Genomic DNA, 8,790 nt, shown 5'->3' on the forward strand with positions numbered 1-8,790 from the left:
CCCCAAATGGCACCGTTACCTGGAGTGATCAGCCAGCTTTCTAGGGCCAGGTTGATTACAGTCCAGCTTTCTAGTGGCAGGTTGATTACAGTGGACCACTTTCATCATGGACGAGGCAACACGTTTTTACTGGAAGAAACACTTACTCTGGATATGGATTTGTCTTCCCGGCATGCAATGCTTCTGTTAAAACTGTCACATGTGGACTTATAGAATGTCTTATCCACTGTCATGGTATGCCACACAGCACTGCTTCTGGTCAAGGAACTCAGTTGACAGCAAATGACGTGAGGCCAAGGACCCGTGCTCACCCAATCCACTGGTGTTACCAGGTTACCCACCATCCTGAAGCAGCAGGCTTGACCCGCAGAAATGGAGAACACGCAAAGGTGTGGCTGGAGAATTATTTGATAAAGAGATAACCGGTGAGACTCGTGGGTTTAATCAGCCATTTCAGCAGAAGCCAGGAATAGAGATGGGATTATACCAGCAGGGACCAGGGGGAACAGAGGCAGGATGAAATGAAGGGAGGCTGTCAGAATTCTGAGATTCTGCAGGATGGGACTGTAGAACTCTCTGGCTGCTACCACGCATTATCGTGGGTGATTCAGAAATGAGCAGGGCTGCCACTGACACCACAGACCTGCGGGCTAGGGCCATCTCCTCCTGTTTCAGAGACAAGGCAGTCTTCTTCTCATTTTCACTGGGCCACACCGCCTCAAACCAGGGTCTCAGGGGCAAGGCCGTCACTCCAAGCCTGAGAGGCTGGTGCTGCCGCCCAGAGTCATGCCCTCCCAGGCCTGGGGAACACCGAGGATGGAGCCACAGAGGATTATTCTTGAGCCATAAGAGCTAATGGGGAGAAAAGATCTAATGGAATTTGCCTTGCTAGGTCTTGGACTTACTTAAACCCCAAAACCCTTTTGTCTTTCCACTTTCTCCCTTTTAGAATGGGAATGTCTGTCCTACGCCTGTCCCACCATTATGTTTTGGAAGCACATGACTTGTCTGGTTTCACAGATTCACAGCTGCAGGATTTGATTCAAAATGAGTCGTGGTTTGGTTCCCACCTACGCCTGATTGGGATAATATTAGATGAGACTTTGGACCTAGAGTTGGTGCTGGAATGGGGGCTGCTGGGATGGGGTGAATGTTTTTGCATGTGAGGACATGAAGTTTGGGGGACCAGCAGGCAGAATGCTATGGACTGAAATCTCTCCCCTCAAAATTCCTAAGTTGAAGCCCTAATGTCCAGTGTCACTATATTTGGATATAGGGCCTTTAAGGAGGTCATAAAGGTTAAAGGAGGTCATAAAGATAGGTCCTAATCCAGTATTCTGGTGTTGTTATAGGACAGAGAGGGGCATCAGGAACCAACACACAGAGAAAACACCATGTGAGGACACAGCAAAAAGACAGCCGCCTGCAAGACCAGAAGAGGCCTCAGGAAAAATCAACCTGCCGGCCCCTTGATATTGGACTTCCCACCTCCAGAACTGTGAGAACAAATCTCTGCTTGTAAGCCACTTAGTCTGTGGTATTTTGTTATAGCAACCTTAGAAGACTAACACAGGCTGTAACTGAGAAGGTAAAATAAAAAAGAGTGGCGCTCACAAAAGAACTGGTTGGTTTTCTAGTAAAAGTGGAACAGAGTAAAGAGAATACAAACTATTCAGGGTCTTGCAGAGTGAAAAGGCAACATTTTCTTGACTTGGAAGAATAAAAGGTAAGCTTGAGTATGCCTTAAGAGACAAATGATCCATTTTTAAAAATCAACTTCATTTACAAACAAAATTCATGTATTTTAAGTATGCAGTTTGGTAAGTTTGGGCAACTATATCTAGCCAGTCAAAACACAGAATATTTTTATCTCCCCAAAAGGTTTCCCTCACATCACTGCCCAATCTCTCCCAACTCCTGGCCCCATTCAGCAGCTGAACTGCTTTCTCTGCTAAATATCTGATGGTGCCTGCCGTCGAAGTCAAACAGTCTGAAGGGGAGGCGTGGAGCTGAATAAATGTACAACTCACTCTGAGAGGATGCCCAGTCAAGCTGGAATGCAACATATAGCCTTTATTCTCTTTTTATACACACTCAGAAGGGGCAGGTTAACCAGGGATCAAGAAACATGTGCTTGAGTGTTGACATACTTTTTTACAAAACAAGCATACTCTGTCCTCAGGATAGATCCTATCTCAGCATACTCAGACTCAACATCTAGGACTTGTTATTATTCTTAGGAAACTCTCTTATCTCTGACCGTTCTTTCACCCCAGTCTCTCAGCTGTCCTCTCTCAGTTCCCTTCAGGTTTCAGCCGTCCCCAACATCTCCCCCTTTTTTCTTTAATAAAACAACCAGCCCAACTCGGACTAGGTCAAGGTATGTGCCTGTCTTAGGTTGTATGGTTGCTGTAAATCCTTACCCGTCATGGGGCAATAGTCCTCTGTCGACCACTCCCTGTCTTAGGTTGGTATTTACAATTCAACCATATCTTACCCGTCATTGGCTACCATACCTTACTTTAGAACTTATGATTTACAAGTTGGGGGGGCCGTCTGCAATTTCAAATAATGCAGGCCTCTTAAGGCTTGTTGGATGAGTTTCCACATGCTGCAAAGGACACAAGGCCCTAGTAACAGCAACAGAAGACATAAAATGCTTAGGGTTAAGAGAGGTGTGACAGCGTGCCAAAGACTATTCAGGGGTTCTTTGAACATGTCTTTTATCTGCTTTAATATATCAGATGCAGTTTTGGCTCCAAATAAGATATAATTTAAATGGGTCTGCGGTGACCAGGGATATAACTCCCCCTTTTTTGTTTTTTCCAATTGAGCTTTAAGGGAGCCATGGGCACGTTCCACAATGCCTTGGCCTTGTGGATTATATGGTATCCCAGTTTTGTGTGAAATATGCATTACATGGCTGAGATCGAATATGTCGAAAGACAGACATAACTTGAATATATATATATAGGTTTTAACAAACTACTAGTTAAATTGCATACACACATTAACAGAATAGGAATACAGATACATAACAAAGGCAGACTTACAATTACTAGTTATATCTAATGAAATTAAGAAAACTAGTTAGATAGCTTAGACATTTGTAAAAACTTATTGACAATATGATGGATATCATCTAATTGATTTTGGGTAGTTTGAGAAAAATCAGACAAATTGAAACAGCACATTCTTGGAAATTGTTCACATCCTGCATGTCCTTTTAACAGCAGACAGTCTATAGCAGAGCGATTCTGAAGCACTGCAGCTCGCACTTCTCCCAGTTCTTGGTGGAGTTCAGATAATACAGCAGCAGTCAAATTTGTTGTTTTGCTATATGCACAGGGTGGCTTAGATATCTCTTTCTGCATTCCAATGACAAGTCCAGGAACGGGCAGGAGGAACGCAGCTGCAATTGCAACAGCGGCAGGCTCTGAAAGTTTCAAGTTTTCATGACCATCAGATGGCAGAGCTCGGAGAAGCCTCTTGTGCTTATATCCAGGATGTAGAGCAGGAAGAATGCGTCCCACCCCACAAACACCTTGATAGTGTGGAGAAAGGGCTTGATATGTTTCGTTATCACACAAAAATACCTAACTGTTTGGGAGTCTTTATCTAGAAGACCATTTTACATTGATTGCAGAATTACAGTAAGAGGGTACATGAGTACCATCAATACATACACAGTCAGTGATTATAGCAGTGCTAACAGATAAATTTAATTGGGCATGAGGAGTAAGCATCTTAGGGGGAAGAGTGGTATTTCTGTAACATAAAACATTCAGTAATAAAGCTGGCGTTATTCCCTTTGACAGGGCTCTCCAGGTAAATATATATCGGGGAAATAAGCCAAATTAGTCAAATATTTTCCTTGATGAGGAGAAGAAATTCCTCTGACATGTTCCAGGGGCCCTCTGGAAAATACCAGAGTTAATTAGAGGTAAAAATACTTTTTAAAATTTGGTCTTGGGAAGTTGTCAAAAGTTTTTAAGGCACTTGCCTAAATAGAATTATAGTTATTAAATAACACTTGTTATTTAACTAGAATGACAACAAGAAAGTCCAAAAGCAAATGCAGAAGGTTACACAGCTAACAACACCTAGCCTAGTCCTTCCAATATTAAGATCTCACCTTCCCAAACACTCAGACAACTCATTGAGACTTCAAGCATAAGAGACTGCTTTAATAACTAATTAGAAAACTTTCTACAATCTTTCAACATTAAAGGTAGAGCAATAAACTTTTGTTCTTTTAACAAGCAAAAATTCTAGTCCTGCTCTGTACTTGATATCAAGATCCATTTGCTTTCAATTTCACACAGCAAGACCATATCAATCCTTCACAAACTTCCCACAACTTTCCTCTTACATTCAGTGTTTTCTTTCCTTGAACAAACAGCTGTACTTTTGAATAGTTATCTTCTTTTACTTTCAACACAATGCATTTTTATTCTTTATACCTTCTCTTATTAAAACATACATTCTTTAGCATACACAAATGTTTTCCTTATTATATTAAGTAGTTTTAATTAGAACTTAAAACCATTTGGTACCTTAACCTTCAGTGAACACCGAAAAATAGACTATTGTAAACTGTTAGACCAGCAGTCTTCAGATTGATTCATTTATGAACATATTTTATCATTTTTGGAAATGTGCCTTACAGCACAATTTCTCATTAAGTACCAAATATGTCTATATAACTTAGCAAACTTTAAGAATTTTGGTTGCCACAAAAATTCTCAGGCTGTTTGCAGATATATACACTGTTATACATTAATACAGTATTATTATTAAAAAGTTTATTTGCTACACTTATTTACTTATTTTTAGCATCCATGCTAGATTACTTATAAAACTTTTACCAAACATTAAACAAAGTCAAGCTTTTCTTTAAGCATCTTCTTGAAATATTTAACAGGTAACATTAACTTAAATGGCTTTAAGTAAACTTTGACAGTTGATAACTATAAGGACATGTCCATTTCAGTTAAGCTTAAATTAGCATTAATGCTTAATATTTTTTATTAGAATTTTCTGGAAATTTTAGAATGCCCAATTTTCACAAGCACTTGTTTTTAAATCAATTTTTATTAATACCATCCGGAGGTAGAAAATATTTTTTATTTACACACTTAGACGCACAAACATACAGACTGAGACATAACTACAGTTAGCAACACTTTTCACATAAAAACATATACACAGACAAACTGATACAAAGATTTGAGTTATTAATATTTAATTGCCTTCTTTCTTCTTAGTTTATTTGATTAAAAGTACTTCAGTTTTCAAGAATACACTCTAAGGGCAAGCAGTTTACATTACTGGGTTAAGGTTTAGACAGCCCCAGTCCAGGGGGCTGGAAATAAAATGCATGTACAAATCTAGCACGAGTTATTTAAAGCCAGGCGGTATTGTAAAAGATAAATTTCTTCTATCTCAGGGACTCTAGTTTAAAACTTCCCAATTTTCAAAGATAATGATGAACCTAGTAAGTAGAATAGATTTTCACTGAAAGAATTTAGAAAACTAGTTCTATATTGTAGTAGTTCACGGGACTTTTGACCATTTTCTTTCCTTGTGGCAAAATATATTTAGCTGCATAACATTATATTGCATACTTCTTTCAGGGGCCAAGCCTCAGAGAGTTTGTACTGAGGCCAGGTTTGTGTGCAGAAGACAAGACACTTCTTTTTTAGAGTTTAGGGATTGAATTACTTCCGGTTAGTTTTCCTAGTTTTTTCTGCCCAAGCTTTAATCATTTCTTGAGAGGCTCCTGCCTGTCTGTTAAGTGCAGGGACTGTGTGACTTTTCGCTGCTAGAGTCTTAATCTGAGTCACAAGCTTGTTTTGCTTTCCTGGGGCTGCAGAAAAGAAAATACCTAACTCCAGGACAACTGCCTCTAAGGAAAGGAGTCAATAAAATAGTTATTTACATGCTGGTTTGAGGGTGTAGCTTGATTATTTTGCAGGTTCTATTTACATCGTGTTAGCTGCAGGACTATCTCCTAAACTGCGAAAAACAGCATCTTTTAAACGAGATATCTTCTTCGGGGAACCGAGGACATACTTGTTCTATAAATTCTAAAGATTTTGTTAGTTGTTGTTGTCCTACCTTTGCGCAGCGTGTCCGCAGCATATGCTTACGTATCTGTACAAATAGGACTCAGGTGTTTTCGGCCCCCATGATACTTTCAGAGGTTAAATGATTCGCCGCTCCTTACCTGCTTTGTGCGCACTGTTATCTCGGGGCAGCTCTCACATTCTCCTCCGTACTTCAGGTCCCTGTTCGGGCGCCACTTGACGGTGCCTGCCGTGGAAGTCGAACAGTCTGAAGGGGAGGCGTGGAGCTGAATAAATGTACAACTCACTCTGAGAGGACTCCCAGTCAAGCCGGCACGCAACATATAGCCTTTATTTTCCTCTTTTTATACACACTCAGAAGGGGCAGGTTAACCAGGGATCAAGAAACATGTGCTTGAGTGTTGACATACTTTTTTACAAAACAAGCATACTCTGTCCTCAGGATAGATCCTATCTCAGCATACTCAGACTCAACATCTAGGACTTGTTATTATTCTTAGGAAACTCTCTTATCCCTGACCATTCTTTCACCCCAGTCTCTCAGCTGTCCTCTCTCAGTTCCCTTCAGGTTTCAGCCGTCCCCAACAATATCGATTTGTCTTACTTAGAATTTCATATAATAAAACCACACAGTCTGTACTCCTTTGTGTCTGGCTTCTTTCATCCAGCATGATATTTTAAAAATTGATCCATGTTGTTATGTTATCAGAAAGTCATCTTGGTTTTGCTAAGTAGTATACTATTGTATGAACTTCTACAGTTTGTTTATCCATTCATATACTCATGAAAATTTGGATTGTATGCAGTTTATGTCTATGATAAGCTGCTCGGAACAATTGTATACAATTCTTTGTGTAGACATATGTTTTTATTTCTCTTGAGTAACTGTCTAGATCTAGAATTGCTAGGTCATAATGATGAGTACATGTTTATTTATCTTGATAAGAAAATCCTCAAGAGTTTTCCAGTGTGGTTATACCATTTTACCTTCCCCACCTGAAATATATGACAGTTCCAATTGCTCCACATACTTACCAACATTTGGGGTTGTCAGTCTTTCAATTCTAGCCATTCAAGTCAGTGTGTAGTGATATCTCATTGTGAATTTAATTTGCATTCTCTGATGACTAATGATATTGACATTGATTCATGTGCTTATTCACCATCTATATATGCTCCTTTATGAAATATCTGTTCAAATCTTTGGCTTATATTACATTGGGCTCTTTGTCTTCTTATTATGAGTTGTAAGAGTTTTCTATGTATTTAGAACACATAAAGATCTCATGTATTTTATGTTTGTATTGGATATTTTCACTCAATCTGTGGTTTCTGTTTTCAGTTTCTTAATGATGTCTTTAAAAGAATGACTAGCAAAATCTAATGATCAATGATTTTTATGGTTTGTGCTTTTGGTGTTTATAAAAAAAACTTTGCTTATCCCAAGGTTATCAAGACTTTTACCTGATATTCTCCTAGAAAATTTGTAGCTTTAGCATTTATGGTTAGGTGAATTATCCATTTCAAGTTAGTTTTTGTGTATGGTATGAGGTAAAGAATTTTTTTTCCTACCATTTTTTTCCTTATAGATATCTCATAATGTCAGCACAGTTTGTTTAAAAGATAACATTTTCCCTATTGTTTTTTACTGGCTACTAGGTCTGTTTCTGTTGACTGGTTTTTCTACTAATTATAGATCTCAGTTTCCTGACTTTTAGTATCTCATGATTTTTTCATCTCCTGGGTATCGTGAAGTTTATACTGTTGAGAATCTTTCCTTTGTTGTCTTCCTTTAAGGAGTCTGGGCTGTGCCCTGACAGACCATGAAGTTACTTGCTGTTCAGTTTGATCCTTTCAAGTGTTGTTTTTAAGCTTTGTTAAGGTCTAGAGTATCCTGTACTATTAGGTCTAGTTTAGCTCCACTACGAAGGTGTGGCCCTTCTTGGTCTCTACTGTGTGACAAATGAGATCCCTTTCCTGTGACCCTGGGTGCATTCTGTGGACTGTTTAGCTCATGGGTACCAGTTGCTCTCTTGCATGAACTTACAGAATTGCGTCCTATGTCTGAGCAGAATGTCGTTTTGCTAAAGAATCCGGGGTACTCATGGTCAGATTTCTGAAGCTCTTTTCTGTGACATTTTTCCTCTCTGGAACTCTTTTCCACAGTTCCAGCCACTTCAGACACCGTGAACTCTTACTTCTGTCTTTGCAACTCATTGAGGCAACTGCAGTTCTGTTTGGCATCCTCTTCCTGCTTTGCCAATCCAAATGTGCTAGGCCATCGTAAAACTCATCTGTTTCCTTTTTCTCAGTCATCATAGTCCTGTGCTGCCTTTTATCCAATGTCTGAAAATAGTTGTTTCATACATTTTTCCCCGTTTTCTATTGTTTCCAGCAAGAGGTTAAATCTGTCCCATGTTTCTCCATTATGGCCAGAAGTGCAAGTCCTGACAAGGTAACTTTTCAACGAGAAAAAAATAACTCAGGGTAGAGTATAAGATGCAGTTCTTGCACCAATGCCAATAGACTCAAGGTACCTTCCATTAAGTCAGAAAGCAGAGGGATATAAGGTTGATCAATTTTGCCATGTAGTAGGTGTGGGAAACTGCCTCTTTAGAGAATGAAGGGTGTGGCTACTGGCAAATAGAGAGTCTAGAATCAAATAGATAAGAATCCTATTAAATTTTTGAGAGATTACTGA

At 39.3% G+C, this 8,790-nt stretch overlaps 1 long non-coding RNA gene across 1 annotated transcript; it reads left to right on the plus strand.

Moving 5' to 3' along the window:
* The first annotated feature begins 294 nt into the window (after positions 1-294).
* LOC130680387 (uncharacterized) lies at positions 295-8,326 on the plus strand. Its single transcript, XR_008993377.1, has 3 exons — positions 295-389; positions 1,353-1,498; positions 6,287-8,326. It is a non-coding gene; the product is annotated as an uncharacterized LOC130680387 (long non-coding RNA).
* Positions 8,327-8,790: the final 464 nt, after the last annotated feature.

Source organism: Manis pentadactyla, chromosome 13, assembly GCF_030020395.1.
Source record: "Manis pentadactyla isolate mManPen7 chromosome 13, mManPen7.hap1, whole genome shotgun sequence".
Lineage (NCBI taxonomy): Eukaryota > Metazoa > Chordata > Mammalia > Pholidota > Manidae > Manis > Manis pentadactyla.